The 21,817-nt window shown below is 36.8% G+C and overlaps 2 protein-coding genes across 6 annotated transcripts in view; one reads left to right on the top strand and one right to left on the bottom strand.

Annotated features, from left to right (window-relative positions):
* The window catches only part of LOC106084960 (protein furry), a 470,149-nt gene that overhangs the window by 79,653 nt on the left and 368,679 nt on the right, over nucleotides 1-21,817 (bottom strand). The gene's annotated exons all lie outside the window — the stretch shown is intronic.
* Nucleotides 6,213-21,817, top strand: part of LOC106084961 (uncharacterized) — a 170,869-nt gene continuing 155,264 nt past the window's right edge. Inside the window, exon 1 of the mRNA XM_013248951.2 lies at nucleotides 6,213-6,417. The gene's annotated coding sequence lies outside the window, so the exon portion shown is untranslated. The remainder of the gene's footprint in view (nucleotides 6,418-21,817) is intronic.

The following is a 21,817-nucleotide window of genomic DNA, read 5'->3' as shown; positions in this document are numbered from 1 at the left end:
CTGGGTTCGAATCCTGGCGAGACCATCAGAAGAAATTTTCAGCGGTAACATAAATTTGCAGGTAACATTTGTGAGGTACCATGTCATGTTAAACTTCTCTCCAAAGAGGTGTCGCACTGCGGCACGCCGTTCGGACTCGGCTATAAAAAGGAGGCCCCTTATCATTGATCTTAAACTTGAATCGGATTGCACTCATTGATATGTGAGAAGTTTGCTCCAGTTCCTTAGTGGAATGTTCATGGGCAAAATTTGTAATTTTGCCGTTGACGATAACATTTCTTCCACGATCGCCTTTAAAGAAAAATGGACCAATAATGTCATCATTCCAAAAATCACACCAAACTTTTTCGGCATGCATCGGTAACTATTGAACGACATGCGGGTGTTCTTCATGACAGATGCAACGGTATTGCTTGTTGATGTATACAGTGGAGCCTCATCGCTGATAAGTGGATTTGCATCGTGGTATTATCATAGAGCTCGAATTTTTACAATAAATTTCAAGGATTTGAAGTGGCTGAACATTTTTCACATTCAGAGATGACTTTAATATGGCCTAAATAGAAAACGAAGGCTTCCCATAATTTGGGGTAAGTCTGCTGTATAAAAGAAATAGGCGAGCGTCTGACATTGAAGCAAGCAGCTTGCGACATCGAGAGATATATGTGCGATCCTATATAACCCATGCGGTTGGAGCGCTGAGGCAGTTAGCCGCACCCAGAAATCTATAAAGACTACTAATACTCCCCTAACGTTGACGACCCACGCAAACGAAAAAAGAACCATGATCTGGGGATCTGCACCTGGAATGTCCGTATTCTTTTTAGAGAAAATGCAGTTTACGCACTGGCTGATGTATTGAAAACGCACAAGGCAGATATAAACGACTTACCGGAAGTGCGATGGTTCAGGAGAGGCGTCACAACAACACTAAATGGTGATGCATTATACTATAGCTGCCATAACACGAGGCATGAATTTGGTTATGAATTTGTGGTTAGTCAGAGACTACAACCCTTTACTACGGTAGATGAGAGGCTAGCCACCATCCGCATAAAGGCCAAATTCTTCAACATTAGCCTTATTTGTGCCCAAGCCCAGACGGAAGACAAGGACGATCAGTCCAACGATACTTTTTACGAGCATCTGGAGGCTTTTAATGCGAAGATAGGCAAAAAACAAGTAAAAATGTCAATGTCTAAAATTTCGGCGAAATCGGATTATAAAATCGCCTTTTATGGGCCCAAAACCCTCGAGATCGGTATATATGGCAACTATATCCAAATCTAGACCGATCTTGGCAAAATTGAAGAAGGATGTCAAGGAACCTAACACAACTTAATGTTTCCAATTTACGGCCAAATTGGATTAAAAACTGCGACTTTTATGGGCCCAAAACCTTAAAGTGAGAGATCGGTCTATATGGCAGCTATATCCAAATCTAAATCGATCTGGGCCAAATTAAAGAAGAATGTCGAAGGACCTAACACCAATCACTGTCCCAAATTTCGGCGAAATCTGACAATAAATGCGCCTTTTATGGGCCCAAGACCTTAAATCGAGAGATGTGTCTATATGGCAGCTATATCCAAATCCAAACCGATCTCGGCCAAATTAAAGAAGAATGTCGAAGGACCTAACACCACTCACTGTCCCAAATGTTGGCAAAATCGGATAATAAATGTGGCTTTTATGGGCCTAAGACCATAAACCGGCGGATCGGCCTAAATGGGGGCTATATCAAGATATAGTCCAATATGACCCATCTTCGAACTTAACCTGCTTATGGACAAAAAAAGAATCTGTGTAAAGTTTCAGCTCAATATCTCTATTTTTAAAGACTGTAGGGTGATTTCAACAGACAGACGGACGGACATGGCTTGATCGACTTAGATTTTCACGACGATCAAGAATTTATACTTGATAGGGTCGGAAACGGATATTTCAGAAATGGATATATGTGTTGCAAACGAAATGACAAACTGAATATACCCCCATCATTCGGTGGTGGGTATAAGAATGCCTATGGTCGCAAAAATTAGCCACCACAACATACCATACGATCATGGGGTGAGCAAAATTCGCCGCGTCAAAACACATGGTATTTAGAAGTACCAGATTTCACAGCCGAACTTAATACAAGTAAAAATGTGTTAAATTGGGCCGTGCTAAACTTTGGATACCCACCACCATGGATAAGATAACCATCTCTTTTATAAGAACTCCACTACCATTTGTAATATGCACATGCGGGCTGGTCTGGATCATATTTAACTCAGGTCTCTAGAACCCTTATACAGGTCACAGTTTTAGCGAAAGCCGGCAACAAATCTGCTTTTGTATGGGATCAAGACCCTAAATTTGAAGATCGATCTATATGGCAGCTATATCTAAATATAGTCTGATCTCAACCATATTCTAGTCGCATGACGGATATCTGATTTGGTTGAAATTTTGCACCAAGTGTTTTATTTTGACTTCCAACAACTCTGTCACGTATGACCCAAATCGGTTCATAACATGATATAGCTCCCATATAAACCGATCCCGGATCTTGACTTCTTGAGCCTCTAAAGGACGCTATTATTATCTGATTTGGCTGAAATTTCGCACCAAGTGATTTATTTTGACTTTCAACAATACTGCCAAGTATGGTCTAAATCGGTTTATATTGCGAGATATAGCTCCTATATGAACCGATTTCGGATCTTAACTTCTTAAGCCTCTGGAGGGCGCAATTCTTATCCGTTTTTGCCGAACTTAGCATCCTTTTACTTGTTAAAGTTATACGGTTTTATTCACAAAACTTAATGAAACCTTAGAATAGGTTTGTTTGACAGATTTCAAATCAACATTAAATTTTGTGAATAACGCTAATGTTCTTTAAGGCTTAAAGTATATAATAGTGGCCCTATCAAGGCCCTTTGTTGTTTCCTGTTGTTTCTGTTTATAACATAAATAAATAAATTGTACTAAAAATATTTCTTTCATATGTATTTTGGCTTCATTTTATATCTTTCTACATCAAAACACCCCAGCGGCATGTCACAAATCTTAGAATGGCTTACGAATGTCGAAATGTACGAAAGATAATTACCGGGATTACACGATGTCATGACATTAATTTCACTCATTCCTTTGTGGTTTCTGAAACAATTATTTTAACGTAAATTTAAAAACTCAAAGGATCTGTGACCGGCTTATCCGCGTTAGGACTACAAACTTTCATTCAACAAAAATGAAAGCAGAACTGATTGCGTTACACTTTCACCGCTTCATTGGTGAATTAAACAGGGAAACCAGTAGAGTGGCTGACAGAGCAAAAGTGAAAGAGAGCAAGAAAATTGGGACTTCCCTCTAAGAGCGTTTCATTTAAATTTCTCTTGATTAGAAAGAAGAGAATTACTGTGTATGGTAAATAAATTCATTGTAATGTGTTTAATCGAAGAAGTTATTTTGATAGAAATTCAATATTTTATATGGGGCTTTATAATTTCAAACTGACCCTAATTTTTTTCCTCGAATCCTGTAGTACATTTATGAAAATATGCTTACGAGCTGGCTGTAAGATACGCATATTCGCTACCTATGTTATTGAAATGCAATAATGAAATTTATCGACGAACATTTCCATTCTCAGTCAAGTTTTAGCTCAATGAAAGGGGATCTCTTTTTAAAGGCGAGTTCAGGCGAAAATTTGTTATTGATTCAAATGACAAACAAACATTAAGTAATCCATTCTCGTATATTGGCCCATTTTCGTACATAGGCTTTATTTAGCGCATCTATATTATCGGGCTAATTGGACAGCCACTGGGTGGACGTAATAAAGTGCGGAACATGACCTTTTTAGGTTCTTCGTGAGTTGTGATAGGTTCTTCGACATCTTTCTGCAATTTGGTCCAGATCAGTCTTGATTTGGATATAGCTGTCATATAGACCGATCTCTCGATTTAAAGTTTTTTTTTTCTTTAATTAAGCCCAGATCAGTCTAGATTTGGATATAGCTTACATATGGACCGATCTTTCGATTTATGGTTTTGGGCGCATAAAACTCGAATTTATTGTCCGATGTCGCTGAAATTTGACATAGTGACTTATGTTAGGCTTTTCGACATACGTGTCGTAAATGGCTCAGATCGGTTTTTATTTGAATATAGCTACCGAAATGAACAATATTTTGTTCTACAAAATTGAAGAACAGTGCCCGTGCCGAATTTGATCCAAATCGGACCATATTTTAATATATCTGCTATGGGGGCATATGTTATGCATTTTTCACCGCATTATGACGAAAGGTGGTTCACATATATACCGAACTTAACGCCTTTTCACTTGTTTTTTATCATAAATTTAGTTAATTTTTATACTCTGCACCACCATTGTGGTACAGGGTATTATAGATTTGTACATTTGTTTACAACGCTACGGATCGGCTTAGAATTACTTCCTGATTCGATTAAGCTATGTCCGTCTGTCTATCTGTCTATGTATTCTTGTAATCATGGTACAGGTCGCATTTGTTGTCCGATTTTCACAAAATTTTGCATAAGTCTCTTTTTTTGGTCCAGGAACACTATTGATTTTGAAAAAAATCGGTCCAGATTTCGATATAGCTCCCATATATATCTTTCATCCGATTCTTTTAAAGCTGTAGGAGCCACAATTTTTGTCCGATCTTTATCAAAGTTGGCGTTTTTAACGTCCCAATATATGTGACAAATTTCATCAGAATCGGACCAGATTTATATATAGCTCCCATATATATCTTTCATCCGATAAGGTCTTTTAAGGCTGTAGAAGGCACAATTTCGGTCCGATCTTTGCCAAATTTAGCATGAGATGTGTGACGTCTTAATACATGTGCAAAATTTCATCTAAATCGGTTCAGATTTCATCAGAATCGGATCAGATTTATATATAGCTCCCATATAAAACTTACATCCGATGTGACCTATTAAGGCTGTAGAAGACACAATTTTGGTCCGATCTTTACCAAATTTGGCACGATGTGCTTTATGCGACATCCCAATATGTGTGCAAAATTTCATCAGAATCGGATCAGATCTCTATGTATAGCTCCCATATATACCTTCCATACGATATGTCCTTTTAAAGCTGTAGTAGATACAATTCTGATCCGATCTCTATAAAAATTGTCATGAGATGTTTTAATTGACATCCCAATACGTGTGCAAAATTTCATCAAAATCGAATCAGATTTAGATAAAACACCCATATATATCTTTTAGGCGTTTCGACTTTTAAGGCTGCAGAAGCCACAATTTTCGTACCATCGTAAGAAAATCCTACATGGTTCTATTCGATATTTCAATGGGTATGCAAAATGTGATATATCCAAATGGCTAGATTTGGATATAAGTGATATATATTAAAAGTACTACGTATACTTGGTGGGGTAGGGTATTATATAGTCGGCTCCGGGCGACATTTGCCTTTCCTTACTGGTTTTATTTCTAATTTCTATTTAAGTGAAGTGCATAGTTGTAAAAAATATACCACTGTGCCATTTGTTATGAATGAATTACCGGCAATTTACAAATGAATTTTTTTTCTAACAATTTTCCTTTTTTCTCCTCACAATTTAAGCGCATGCTCGGTAAGAATTACTCATCTTAACTTTTACAATCATGTTTAAGAGCATCACCAAAAGTAGTCCCTCATTTAGGGAAACGTTGTCCTGAGGGAAAAATTCCATTTGTTGATTAACGCATTGGTGAAATGTGGGACAGCAAGTTAAAGGACCTTAAAATGATATAACATTTGGCCGATATACTTCAGTCTTTGGCGGGATGTTTTGATGAAAGGTTTAACAAAACCGAGCAAAAAAAAAAACACAAAGGAAAGCAAAAACAAAACAAAAAAGTTCTTTGAGTGGAAATTAATGAATACGGCAAAATTTTGACCATGAAATAAAAAAATACAAAGTGAATGTAAAAGAAATGAATAAATTTCAAATGCAAAAATAGTCAAACAATAAAAGGCTACAATTGAATCCATTACAGCTACAAAAGCCTCATTAGAAGCAAAGAAATTGAAATAAGGATTTAAAAAAAAAAAAAAAAAAAACAAATTTGTTGAAAAATTAAGTGTGCCCTTTTGAAAAAATAAATTAAAATAAAAATAGAAAAAACAAAACTTGAAATCAAAAATATTAAATGTAAACTATCATCAAATTAACCAATCAAGGCAATAAAACCCCCAAATCGAAAATAACTCCTATCTGAAAAAATTAAAACTTATTTAAACCCAAAGCTTGTTAATAAACTCAATACAACCTATTACAATGTGAATACTTTCTATTAAAGCGAAAAGCGATATTTTGCAAAAATATAATCCATAAATACAAAACTACAGCAAACAAGACTACAAATTTCTGGAGCAAACCTAATCAAGGTAACACACATGCGTGTATTGTTTATTAAATGTACCAATAAAGGTTTTTAAAAAAGAAACCGATCTGTGTCAAAAGTCAGTGCTGGCTATATAATACCCTACACCTACATGGACTATACAAATATAAATCGGAGCTGATTTTGATGGGCTTCGGTAGAGGTACTCCGATGAGTAATAAAACAAGTAAAAAGGCGCTAAGTTCGGCAGGGCCGAACTTTGGATACCCACCACCTCGGGTATATATGTAAACCACCTTTCATCAAAATCCGGTGAAAATTGCATACCTTATGTCACATAGCAGTTATATGTCGAAGTATGTTCCGATTTGCACCAAATACTAATAAGTGCAAGTCATTGTTCAATTGTGAATAACAAAATTGTAATCTTTTTAGTAGCTATATCTAAAAATAAATCGATCTGAACCATATACAACATGGATGTCGAAAAGCCTAACATAATTCACTGTGTCAAATTTCAGTTAAATCGGATAATAAATGTGCCTTTTTTGGGACCAAAACTTTATTTCGAGATATCGGTCTATATGGCGTACATATGCAAATCTTGATCGATCTAAACCAAATTGCAGAAATATATGGAGGGGCTTCACTTAACTCTCTGTCCCAAGTTTCGTCAACATTGGACAATATATGCGACTTTTATGGGCCCAAAACATTAAATTGAGAGATCGGTCTATATGGCAGCTATATACAAATGTGGACCTATCTGAGTGAAATTTAAGAAGGATGTCGAAGGGCCTGGCACAACTCACTGTCCCAAATTTCGGCGACATCGGACAATAAAGACGCTTTTATGGCCCCAAAACCCTAAATAGAGAGATCGGTCTATATGGCAGCTATATCCAAATCTGGACCGATCTGTGCCATATTGCAGAAGTATATCAAGGGGCTTAACATAACTCACTGTTCCAAATATCGGCGATATTGGACAATAAATGCGCCTTTTATGGGCCCAAAACTTTAAATCAAGGGATCGGTCTATATGGCAGCAATATCCAAATTTGAACCGATCTGGGCCAAATCGACGAAAGATGTCGAAAGGCCTAACACAACTCACTGCCTCAAATTTCAGCAAAATCGGATAATAAATGTGACTTTTATTGGCCTAAGACCCTAAATCGGAGGATCGGTCTATATGGCAGCAATATCCAAATTTGAACCGATCTGGGCCAAATCGACGAAAGATGTCGAAAGGCCTAACACAACTCACTGCCTCAAATTTCAGCAAAATCGGATAATAAATGTGACTTTTATTGGCCTAAGACCCTAAATCGGTGGATCGGCCTATATGAGGGCAATATGAGGATATAGTCCGATATAGCTCATCTTCGAACTTAACCTGCTTAACCTGGTCAAAAAAAGTATCTGTGCAAAGTTTCAGTTCAATATCTCTATTTTTAAAGACTGTAGCGTGATTTCAACAGACAGACGGACGGACATGACTAGATCGTCTTAGATCTTTACGCTGATCAAGAATATAAATACTTTGTAGGGTCGGAAACGAATATGTCGATGTGTGTCAAACGGAATGACAAAATGAATATACCCCCATCCTTTGGTGGTGAGTACAACAGTTCATACAAAATATCGTGCAAATCCATACAAAATTGCAGCGACTATAAGATTTAAAAGTGTAAATCGGGCGATATATATTTACGGAAGATAAAAAGAGCTAAATCTTAACCGATTTTCAAGAAATTAGAAAGAGATTTGCAGATGAGTAATGCATAAATACATATCAAAATTTGCAAGCTATGCCAAGGGTCATAAGAGACTCGAAATCAGAGTCTCTAAACAGATTGCTATAGTTCATCTCCAGGAAAGATGAAAGAAACAAGTCTGCTGATAATAGCAGACACTGTTTGCTGACTGTAAATAGCAAAATTGGCTGATATTACAGCAGTAGTTCTGTTGTGATAGCAACATGTTAGCAATTAAAATAAAATAGGATAAATAAAGTGAAATAAAATAAAGTAATATAAAATAAAACAAAATATAATAAAAAAAAAAAAAAATAAAATAAAATAAAATAAAATAAAATAAAATAAAATAAAATAAAATAAAATAAAATAAAATAAAATAAAATAAAATTGTAGCGAGAACGTTTATACAATTATTTAATTATTAGTACACTCAATATATAGACTTTAGAATAATTGCCGTACTTATATAAATTAACATCACTGTTTTGTTTTTATGTTATCACTCAATGCCTTTTGTCACTCAATGTGTCTCTACTTTTGGTCAATATCTCTTTGTAATGTTTCACCCACTCATTTATTTACATGTAACTGTAGCAACAACAGGAATATGTGTTTATTTTATCACCAGGCTTTGAATACAACAACTAAGTCTAGTTTCATTTTTCATTATTGTAATCTTCTCTTTGACTCCCGTTAATGCAAATATGATCTGAAAATGTTTAAAATAGAGATCCACAAGAAGAATTTTGTCATTCTGGTTTTAGCTATCAAGCAATAAAGACCGAAAAGAAATCTAAGCCTCTGCGTCTTATTTAGAAAGGCAGTACCTTTAAATAAAATAATATTTTCTTTAAAATATAATAAAATTGAAGTAGTCCCGATTTGACGCTAGACGTCTGTCTGGGACTCTTTGGAATTATAATTAAATCGGTAGGCGAATTTGACGATTTACGTCTGTTCTGCCTCCAATAAAAACATAATAACTCCTCGCATCAATCTACAAGCTGAACAGTCTCATGTAACCCTTTACATTGGCGCCCAACAATAAAAATCCACAATTTCAAAATTTGTTTAGTTTGTAGTTGCTGTTTTGAGGAAGATTTAGTTGTTGCTACTTTTTTTCATTGCGTTCAGTTCATTGGTTGTGTGTGTTAATTTCTCGTTTGGCATTTAAAAGCCATATTATATTTTGAAATATGATTCGACGAAGCCCTCGTAACACGCCCACGACTGCTAACAGTACGTCATCGGGTCAAAATCTTGGAAATAATCAATCTAATGAGGAAAATTCAAATACCCCAAGAAATATTCCTACGACCTTAAGTAACGCATCTGTAAGTCAAAAAGGTACGCCAAATCGTTCAAAAGGCGAAATTGAAAATTCGGCAGGTTCACGTACCACCACAAGCAATGTACCCTCTGTGAATAATAATATGGGAAATAATCGCCCTGGGGAAGTTTCAGATCTCGCGGTTGTCAATAACTCGATAAATATGTCAAATCAGAATTCTACAAATAACCAGTCGATGAGAGACGTAGTAAATCCTCCACAAATTCCTCAAAATTCAAATACACCTAGCAGTCGTAGTTCACGACCTACATTGTCCGCTCAAACATCAAGTATGTCAACCCACTCCGAAGCTTTTCCTGATAATTTAGAGAGAAATCAAGGCAATTTGTCAAGCTCCTTTAATTTTACTTTCACGCAAGATCAGTTTCATCAAATAATGAGTAATATGAACACCAAGCCCGAATCTAAGACAACTTTTGTGAATTGTAGTGCACGTTTTAATGGAGGACGTAATACTACCAAAGTAGAAGATTTTATAGCCACGATTCTTGTCTACAAAGAAGCAGAGAATGTGTCAGACACTTTGGCTTTAACTAGTTTTCCTTTATTGCTGGAGGGATATGCATCCACATGGTGGCAAGGAGTCCAATACGAAGCCAAAAACTTTGAAATGGCTATTGACCTCCTACGAAAAGCGTTTTCACCTCCTAAGCCCGATTGGCGAATTTTCGCAGAAATTACCCAAGATAAACAAAAAGTTTACGAGTCAACCGATGTTTTTATTTGCCGTAAGCGACGTCTGTTTGCCCAGTTGTCGGAAAAGCTTACAGAAAACACAATGTTAAATATGATTTTTTTTCAATTAAATCTTTCGATAAGAGAGAAACTTTCGAGAGACAACGTTAGGAATTTCCAAGACTTACTTCAAAAAGCCAGAGATATCGAAATGTTTTTGGATGAAAATAAAATGTCAAGGCCTCGACAAGAGACCCCAGAGAAAATGAATATGCGTTGTTCTTTCTGTAGGAAAAAAAATCATACCATCGATACATGCTATAAAAAGATCGAATCAGATCGCAGGGGAACTAGTAAAGTGCAGGAGAATACTATCAGCTGTTATGGATGTGGTGCAGCAGGCTACTTTAGAGCCAATTGTCCCAATTGCAATAGTAAAAATCCTAACAATAGCCCAGAAAAACTAGATTTCAATTCGCTACACACCACCATCGTGGGTAGAAATGTTCCTACAGTTGGAGTAAATATAAATGGCATGGAAGGTGAAGCGTACTTGGATACTGCGGCGCGAACGAGTGTTGCAGGATACAAACTTTATCAAAAACTCAAGGAGAAGCAAGTAGGATTTCAACGAGTTTCAGCCGAAATAGTACTAGCAGATGGCATTCCTCATGAAGAAATTGTATATTCAACAATAGTAAATATAATAATAGGAAAGCGCCTAAGGAAAATTCGATTTATATGTTTGCCAAAAGCTATGGGAAATCGTACACTCATCGGCATAGATTTTTTGGAGCAAGCGAATATTGTTTTGGATTTGGCAGACAGACGCTGGTTCTTTAAGGACGAACCAACCAAAATATTTGAGTTTAAAATGAATCAACCAGATTTAGCGCGGTCCATACCTCTTACACAAGCAAACATTCGAGAACATGACTCTATCAATGAATATTTGTCTTGGTTTGAAGATTCAAGCTGTAAAACTCTGCCTAAAGACAATGTATGCCCAATATCGAGTTATTATTCCCCGAGGGGAATTAATAAAATATTTAAGGATAGTGTACCATCAGATTTTCTTCCTCAGGTTGACTCAGGTTTATTTCCACCTATGAAAAGGAAAAAGAGCTCTGAAACTGAGCCAATATTACTCAATTCCATTGATTTTTCGTTAAGAAATGAGGAAGGCATACATTTAAAATGCCCTGAAAGGAGAGAATTGGAGAAGCTATTGGCCAGTGCAAAAGACATTTTTGAAGATAAATCGGAAACAGTACCAGGCATTGAACATTATATAAACACTGAGGCTCATCCACCAATATCATGTCCTCCTTATAGATTGTCTCCAGCAATGAGAGAAAAACTAAAAAAAGAAATTGATGGTATGCTTAAGAAAGGAGTAATTTATGAAGGGGAATCCCCCTGGTCGTTTCCAGTCGTTATCATACCTAAGAAAACAGGAGACGTCCGTATATGCGTAGACTATAGAAAACTGAACGCAATAACAATTACCGACAAATACCCTTTACCTCGTATGGATGACCTGCTGCACGCCGCGAAAGCCACATCTTTTATGTCTACAATTGATTTGAAATCTGGGTACTGGCAAATCAAAATGGCAGACAGAGATAAAATAAAAACAGCCTTTACAACACCATTTGGCATTTTCTTATTTAATAGGATGCCATTTGGTCTTAAAAATGCTCCAGCGACCTTCCAGAGATTAATAGACAGATTAAGAAATAGCCTTCCGCAGGTTATAATATTGGCATATTTAGATGACCTTATTATATGTTCAAGATCTTTTCCTGAGCACTTGAAAGACTTGCAAATGGTATTCGATAAACTGAAATGTCTAAAACTGCAAATGAACCGAGATAAGTGTCATTTTTGCCGACCTGAAGTCAAATATCTCGGCCATATTTTGACAATAGAAGGTCTGAGACCCGATCCAGATAAAACTAGTGCGATTTTACAAAGACCACATCCAAGAAATTTGAAGCAAGTAATTTCGTTTCTGCAAACTTGCTCATGGTTTAGACGTTTTATTCCTGAGTTTGCAGAAATATCGAAGCCACTATCTCTATTAACCAAAAAGGGCATTAAATTTGACTGGACTGATGAACAGGAAAAAGCTTTCAACAAACTTAAAATAATGTTGACATCTCCACCAATTCTACAACAAATCGACGAAAGCAAGCCCTTTAATCTAAAAACCGATGCCAGTGATTATGCGCTCGGAGCAGTTTTGATGCAGGGGGAGAAGGAAAACGAGCACCCTATAGAATATGCGAGTCGTCTATTGCTTCCGGCAGAACGAAACTATTCTACAACAGAGAGAGAGGCTTTGGCAGTCGTCTGGGCGGTAGAGAAATTTCGAGGCTATATTGAGGGATCGACCATTTCTGTTTTAACAGACCACCAACCTTTGCGATGGCTTTTTTCACTGAAATCACCAACTGGTCGATTGGCAAGATGGGCCTTAAAGCTGCAGTCTTATAACATAGTATTTGGCTATACCCCTGGTAAACAAAACGTTATTGCCGATACCTTATCCCGTCCCCCTTGCAAAAATGAAAATCACACAGATATTAAATGCGAGTGTTTCTCTATTTCTATCGATTTCCCAAGACAGGGAGCTGCCGAAGTTCGATCAGCACAGTTGGAAGATGTTGATATTAAAAAAATTATCGACTCCTTTGAAAGGGATGATGACAACATATTGTTGTATACTAATAGAGGATATCTTTTAGTAGAAGGAGTATTATACAGGTACTGTTCAGACCAGGACTCCGAACAAGGGCAATTAGTGGTTCCAAAGTCAATGCGGGCAAAAATATTAGAAAGATTTCATGACAATGAGCTGGCAGGTCACTATGGAATTGACCGAACCATCCAAAGAATTGCACAGCATTATTACTGGTCCGGTATGCGCGCCGATATCACGAAATATGTGAAATCATGTCTAGATTGTCAACGCTATAAATCGACCAATTTGAAACCAGCAGGCCTCATGCAAACCGTCTCAAGTAACCAACGCTTCGAAGTGATTGCTATGGATTTAGTAGGCCCGCTTCCACGAACGCAAAAGGGAAACCAATGGATTTTGGTAGTAGAAGATATTTGCAGTCGTTGGGTCGAGCTATTCCCGTTAAAAGATGCTACAGCAGAAAATTGTTCGAAGATATTGTTACATGATATCGTGCTGCGATATGGTGTGCCCCGACGCATTCATACAGACAATGGGTCCCAGTTCATATCGGCTATCATGCAGAAGCTAACCTATTGTCTAAATATTAAACAAACCTTTACACCAATATATCACCCTGAAGCCAATCCTGTTGAGCGGAAAAATAGAGATTTAAAAACACAACTTGCAATTTGTGTTGGAAAAGATCACACCGTCTGGGACACGAAACTTCCCATGATACGATTTGCGATGAACACAGTGAAATGCGAAAGTACCGGATATTCATCAGCCTACCTAACATTTGGACGAGAACTTAGAAGCCCTTTAGAAGCACACTTGGACCTGAAAGCCATAATTCTATCAGAAAATTTCATACCACAAATAACACCTCATCTTCTGAAAATGGCAGATGTTTTAAAAAAGGCAAATGAATCGGTAGAAAAAGGTCAAGATAGAAACAAAAACTATGTGGATTCTAAGAGAAGGCAGAACATCGATTTTAAAATTGGCGATAAGGTGCTGATAGACACACATATCTTGAGTAGCGCTGCGAAAAACATGACTTCGAAATTTGTACCCAAAAGAGATGGACCATACATAGTTACAAGTAAAAAAGGTTCATCATGTTACACCATATCGCTAGTAGAAAGTCCAGATACTCCGATGGGTACGTACCATACTTCACAGCTCACCGCATATACGGGACATGAAGATACGCCCATTTACCCGATAAGAAAAAGAGGTCGTCCCAAAGCTATAAACGCAACCACGTCACAAAATATAAGTAGCACAACTAGTAGAAATCTCTCAAAAGATAAGCAACAGAACTATTCAGACGCAAAAACAGCAGAAGATAGAGATACATCAGATAAAAATATCATCAATGGAAGAGTCCTACGACCGAGATCTACAAAGAATTGAACGCTGCCACATCGTCGAGACGTCTTCTGTGGCAGAGGGGGAGGCTGTAGCGAGAACGTTTATACAATTATTTAATTATTAGTACACTCAATATATAGACTTTAGAATAATTGCCGTACTTATATAAATTAACATCACTGTTTTGTTTTTATGTTATCACTCAATGCCTTTTGTCACTCAATGTGTCTCTACTTTTGGTCAATATCTCTTTGTAATGTTTCACCCACTCATTTATTTACATGTAACTGTAGCAACAACAGGAATATGTGTTTATTTTATCACCAGGCTTTGAATACAACAACTAAGTCTAGTTTCATTTTTCATTATTGTAATCTTCTCTTTGACTCCCGTTAATGCAAATATGATCTGAAAATGTTTAAAATAGAGATCCACAAGAAGAATTTTGTCATTCTGGTTTTAGCTATCAAGCAATAAAGACCGAAAAGAAATCTAAGCCTCTGCGTCTTATTTAGAAAGGCAGTACCTATAAATAAAATAATATTTTCTTTAAAATATAATAAAATTGAAGTAGTCCCGATTTGACGCTAGACGTCTGTCTGGGACTCTTTGGAATTATAATTAAATCGGTAGGCGAATTTGACGATTTACGTCTGTTCTGCCTCCAATAAAAACATAATAACTCCTCGCATCAATCTACAAGCTGAACAGTCTCATGTAACCCTTTACAAAATAAAATAAAATAAAATAAAATAAAATAAAATAAAATAAAATAAAATAAAATAAAATAAAATAAAATAAAATAAAATAAAATGAAGGAAAAAAATAAAAAAATTAAAACAAAAAAAAATATATAAATTAAAATAAAATAAAATAAAATAAAATAAAATAAAATAAAATAAAATAAAATAAAATAAAATAAAATAAAATAAAATAAAATAAAATAAAATAAAATAAAATAAAAGAAAACAAAATAAAATTAAATAAAATAAATTAAAAAAAAAATAAAATAAAAGGAAATAAAAGGAAATAATACAGAATGAACTAAAATAAAGTAGTTCAGTAGTTATATAAGTTCGGCCGGGCCGAATCTTATATACCCTCCACCATGGATCGCATTTGTCGAGTTCTTTGCGCGGTGTCTCTTTTTAGGCAAACAAAGAATAATGGATAAGAATTGTTATGCTATTTATCAAGTCATAGCCCGATACGGACCATTAATGAATTGAATGTTAAAGACTGAAGTAGAAGTCATTGGGTAATATTTCAGGCCATTCGGATAAGAATTGCGCCTTGTAGGGACTCAAGAAGCATAATCGGGAGATCGGTTTATATGGGAGCTGTATCAAGCTATAGATCGATTCAGACCACGATCCACGATCACGCACATTGAAGGTCATGGGAGGAGCCGTTGTACAAAATTTCTGCCAAATCAGATGAGAATTGCGCCCTCTAGAGGCTCTGGAAATCAAGATCCCAAATCGGTGTATATGGCAGCTATACCAGGTTATGAACCGATCTGAATCATACTTAGCATAGTTGTTGGAAGTGATACCAAAACGCCACGTGCAAAATTACAGCCAAATCGAATAAGGATTGCATCCTCTAATAGCTTAAAAAGTCAAGACCCCATATCGGTTTATATGGCAGTAATATCAAGTTATAAACCGATTTAATCTATACTTAGCACAGTTTTTGTAAGTGATACCAAAACACCAGGTGCAAAAGCCTCAAGAAGTCTAGACCCAAGATTGGTTTATATGGCAGCTACAATATGTCAAAACATGGACCGATTTGGCCCATTTACAATCCCAACGGACCTACACTAATAAAAGGTATTTGTGCAAAATTTCAAGCGTCTAGCTTTACTCCTTCGAAAGTTAGCGTGCATTCGACAATCAGATAGACGAACATGGCTAGATCGACTTATGAGGTCTTCGAGGCATATTTCAAGGTGTTACAAACAGAATGACGAAATTAGTATACCCCCATCCTATGGTAAAGGGCATAACAAGAACAAGAGTGCTATGTTCGGCCGGGCCGAATCTTGGTAACCCTGTTAAAAATTAATACAAATTAAATTAAGTTTAAGGGCATTATTTTTTTCTACATACCAAACTTCTGCCAAACCGGCAAAAATTAAAGCTTCTAGGAACAGAACAAGGATAATCGAGAGACCGGTTTACATGGGAGTTATAGCAGCTGGTTAGCAGGTTATAGACTGATTTGGATCGTATTTGACACAGTTGTTGGAAGTCTTAACAAAACACCGCATGCAAAATTTCAGCCAAATCGGACATATATTGCGGCTTGTAAGGACTTAACAAGTCCAGTTGACAGATCAATTTATATGGGAGCTATACCAGGTTATGAACCGATTTGTCCTTTACTTAGAACAGTTGTTGAAAGTTATAACAGAACACCATCTGCTAAATTTTTGCTAAATCGGACGAAAACTTTAAGCGGCTAGCTTTACGCGTTCGATCGCTATCGTGATTTCGACAGACGGACAGAGATGTCTAGATCGACCCAAAATGTTGAGACGACCTGGAATATATATATACTTTATGGGGTCGCAGATCAATATTTTGAGGTGTTATACACGATTGATTAGATTAGTATACCCCCATCCTATGGTGGTGAGTATAACAAATTTTTGATGCATTTTCTTATTACTTTGTCTGGAGCATCGTTTGGGATCCGGGCCATAACGGAGTAAGTGGAAATGAAAGGGCAGACGATTTGGCGGTGAAGGCCAGAGGACTGCCGTCAATAAACTTGGTTAACCCGAAGCCTTTCGGGTCGACGTAGTCCGAGTTAAGGTAGTGGGCAACGAATGCGCATGCAACATTGTGGAACAGCGAAACGGTCGGTAGGACGGCGAAAATCCTATGGGGGGATCCAGATCGTGAGAAGACGAGGCTATTACTGAAAGGAAGCAAGAAGGAGGTCAGTATAGCTATTGTTATCATAACGGGACACATAGGACTACGAGCTCACTTATGTAAAATCGGTGCGGCAAGTGATAGCATGTGTAAGGCTTGCGGGGAAGATGATGAGACGTTAGAGCATTTCCTTTGTCATTGTCCGGCTTTCGCGTCTAACAGAAATCGGCACTAAGGTGGAGACACAATACCAGACATGAACCATCTAAGGGGAGTGGTATTGAAAACAAGGATTTTGTAAGTAGCACGGAATTCCTAACTTAAAATTTTAAATTGCTCGACTCTGACTCCGCAGCTTTGGTTAACACCACACCAGCTCACCAATTTCGTGATCCCCCCAATCTCCACATGCAGGACCGTATTATGGTCAGGCAGACGAGAACAGATCTCAGTCCCTGGGTTCTTCAGATCAAATCTGTCCTCCAGCTTTGATCCATTCTGTAGCATGAAATTCTAGTTGACAATACCAGAGTTATGTCATAACAAGACTTTGCCGCTGGCAACAGTTCCTCGTACTCGACCTTAGGATCCATCTATAAGACAACTATATCAAAATATGGTCCGATGTGGACCATATTCAAGTCGGATGACGGAAGGCTTATAACACCTCACTGTTACCAATTTTACCGAAATAAATAGTTAAATGCAACAGTTATAAGACCCTAAAACGGTAGAAGGCGTTACATGATAGCTATATCGAAATATAGTCCGATCTGGACCATTTTCTTGTCAAATGAGGGGAAGTTTAATGCAACACACTGTTTCTAAATACATAAATCTGCAGAATGGTCAATATGGGCATTATATGCAAATATGGTTCGATTTGGCTTATTCAAAGACTTAACCTGCGTGCAGAAAAATTACGAATATGTATCAAATTTCAGCTCACCATCTTAATTTTTAAAGATTGTAGCGTGATTACAACAAAAGGATGACCAAAGAAAGGACGGATGGACAGACACACGGACATTGTCAAATCGTCTTGAAATTTTACTTAAATTAGTAGGGCCGGAAATTTATATTTTCATGTGTTGCTAACGGAATGACAAAACCAGTAAAGAAGGGCAAAAGTCGGGCGGTGCCGACTGTATAATACCCTACACCTACCCCATAAGTACAATGGGGGAGCTATATTCAATTCTATACCAATTTTGATGGACCTCGATGGATACTTTCAGATTGGTTATTTAACAATCCGTATCAAATTTCGACCAAATACGAGTATGTTCAACTTGTAATACCTTCGGTTGACATATGACAACATTTTTGCAATTTTCCCAAAATCTGACGAAAATATATATATGGGAGCTATATTTAAATCTGAACCGATTTCGAGCAAACTCAGATATTGTGGTAGTCGACGAGGATAGCGTTGAGCAAAATTTTGGCAAGATTGGTCAATGGGCTTGCAGTGGCTCTTGGAGTATAAATCCGGCGATATACATATATGGCAGCTATATCTAAATCTGAGTCGATTTCTATTAAATTCATCAGTAATTTCGAGAGTCATAAGAAAATCCTCCCTGCTAAATTTCGAGAGAATCGGAATGAGCTCTTATTTGCAATATTTCTCAAAATCGGACGAACAGATATATAAGAGCTATATCTTAATCTGAACCGATTTCAAGCAAACGTCTCAGACATTGTGGTAGTCGTTGTGCAAAATTTTGGCAAGATTGGTCAATAAATGCGCTTGCAGTGGCTCTTGGAGTGAAAATCGGGCGATATACGTATATGGCAGCTATAACTAAATCTGAACCGATTTCTATGAAATTCACCAGTAATATTACAAATCAGAAAGCCAAAACACTTGGCTTAAAAATTGGATATCAAATTCGTTCTCTACTCTCAAATACCTTTCATTTGAGTCCATTATAGCCATAGTCGGCTAATATGCCCATTTGGGGGTGGGCGACCTCCCATTACTTGGACTTAATATTTTATGCCATATTTGAATTATGTTGTCTAATACTTTTCATATTCCTATATTGACATGAACTTCGAAGATATCTGTTTAGAGGAGTTTTTGGGGTTGGGGGTCCGCTGGGTAATTGGACCCAAATTTTAATTACATATTCGTTAACTGGTCTCCAATACCTTTCATTTTATACCCTTTTTGTGCCCAGCGGACCACTTTCGGATATAAGTGGTATTTTTGGCGTAAGGGGGAGGGTCCGCCTCCACTCGATATCTAAAAGTTATATAGCCTATATTTCCCTTCAGACAAACGTACACAATCTATGAAAATTTTAAGAAATTCTGTTCAGCGAAGTATCGTATAGCTCTAATGGATTTAATGGCGTTTTTAGAGGGTAGCATGACCCCCTATACTCCGATCTGATTTTGTTTAACAGATTCGAAATCTACTCCCGAATACCTTTCATTTGAGTCCCATATTGAAATGAACGTCCTATATGTCTGTTTGGGGGAGTTTTGGGGTTGGGGCAGCCCGATGGGTACTTCGACTCAAAATTTAATACCATATTCATACTCTACTCTCCAATACCTTTCATTTGAAACCTATATTGTCCCGATCGGTCCACTTTTGATTTTGAGTTGTGTTTTTGGCATAAGGGGGAGCGTCCGTCCCCCTTCCGATATCGAAAATTATCTAGTCCATGTTACCTTCGATACCACTCTACACAATATGCGAAAATTTCGAGAAAAATGGTTCTGCCGTTTTTCAGTCTATACGGAACAAACAAACCGAGCCCCATATTTCCGTGATTGGCTAATGTGCCCAATTTGGGCGTTTTTGTGGGGGTGGGGTGACCCCCGATATTTCGACATGAATGTGTATGCCAGATTCGTTATCTACTCCCGCATACTTTTCATTTGATGCCCATATTGTTCTCATCGGTCCACTTTTGATTTAAGGTGGTGTTTTTGGGTAACGGTCGAGGATCCGCCCCCTTTCGTTATCAATAAATTATAAAGGCTATTCCTACTTTCTGACCATATTCGTAATCTAGTCCCGAATACCTTTCATTTGAGTCTCATATTGTCATGATCGTCAAATAAGCCTATTTTAAGGGGTTTTGGGGCTGGGGCGGCCCCCCAGGTATTTGGACCCAACTTTTATTATGAAATTCGTACTCTACTCTTGAATATCTTTCATTTAAATGCCATATTGTCCCGATCGGTCCACTTTTATTTTTGGATAGTACTTTTGGAATAAGGGGGAGGGTCCGCCCCCCTCCCGATACCAAAAAATTATATAGCCTATGTTTCCTTCCAGACCAACCTACAGAATCTGTGAAAATTTCAAGGTAATCGGTTCAGCCGTTTTTGAGTCTATAGGGAACAAACATACAAACCGACAAACAAACAAAACAAACACAAATTGAATTTTATATATAAGATCAGAGGTATTTCTAAATCTGAACCGATTTCTATAAAATTCATCAGTAATGTCGAGAGTCGAGAGAAAATCCTTCCTGCCAAATTTCAAAAGAATCGGTTAACAAATGATCATTGTATTGCATTATTACTGCAAATCGGACGAACATATATATGGGAGCTATATCCAAATCTGAACCGATTTTTTTCCATTTTCAATAAGCTTCGTCTCTAGGCCAAAAAACATGCCTGTACCAAATTTTAAGACGATCAGATGAAAATTGCGACCTGTAGTTTGTACACAAATTAACATGGACAGACAGACAGACAGTGGACATAGCTAAATCGAATCAGAAAAATCTCTTTTCCTTTCGGGTGTTACAAGCAAATGCACTAAGTTACAATACCCTGTACCACAGTAGTGTTGTAGGGTATAATGAATACACCCTCTATCCTATGGTGGTGCGTATAAAAACCTTCTATAGATATTAAATGTCGTCGATTTTCAATGTAGAAATACAATTTAGCGTAAATCATTCGCTTACATTTAGCATAATCACAATAATTAATTGACGTTTAGCAGTGCTATGGGAAAAAAATAATTAATTTTATAAATTCAATGTTGTCTCTTCTTTCCGTGTTTATCATCTGATAAGCCAGCACATAAACGTTAGACCAACAACATTTTTATCCTATTGAATTGGGATCATGGATGAAAAAAAAAAAACAAGTAAAAAGGCATTAAGTTTGGCCGGGCCGAACTTTGGATACCCACCACCTCGTATATATGTAAACCCCCTCTCGTCACAATCCGGTGAAAATTGGATAACTTAAGCACCCAAATTCGGCACGGACATTGAGTGGTGTAATATACAGGGTGGCTGATGAATATTGCTACAATGATGAATATTGCTACATTTTTTTTTCGGTGTATGGAATACATTTTTCTTTTATTCATGTTAAATTAAATTATTAAATTAATTATTAAATTATTATTAATTAAATTAATTAATTAATTAATTAAATTAATTATTAAATTATTATTATTAAATAGAAAAAAAGTTATTACATTTTTTTTTGGTAGCGGCTTTCATCAGCCACCCTGTATATAAATTACTATTCAATTTTGTAGAACAAAATATATATTTTTTTTTGGCAGCTATATCGAAATAAATACCGATCTGAACCGTATTAAGATAGGATATCAGAACAACTCACTGTTTCAAATTTCAGCCAAATCGGGTAATAAATATAGCTTTAATGGCCTTCAGTTCCCTTATCGGTAGATCGGTCTATATGGCAGC

The sequence above is a fragment of the Stomoxys calcitrans genome, chromosome 1 (genome assembly GCF_963082655.1).
Source record: "Stomoxys calcitrans chromosome 1, idStoCalc2.1, whole genome shotgun sequence".
In the NCBI taxonomy this organism is placed as follows: domain Eukaryota; kingdom Metazoa; phylum Arthropoda; class Insecta; order Diptera; family Muscidae; genus Stomoxys; species Stomoxys calcitrans.
This window is presented reverse-complemented; position numbering and strand designations above follow the sequence as displayed.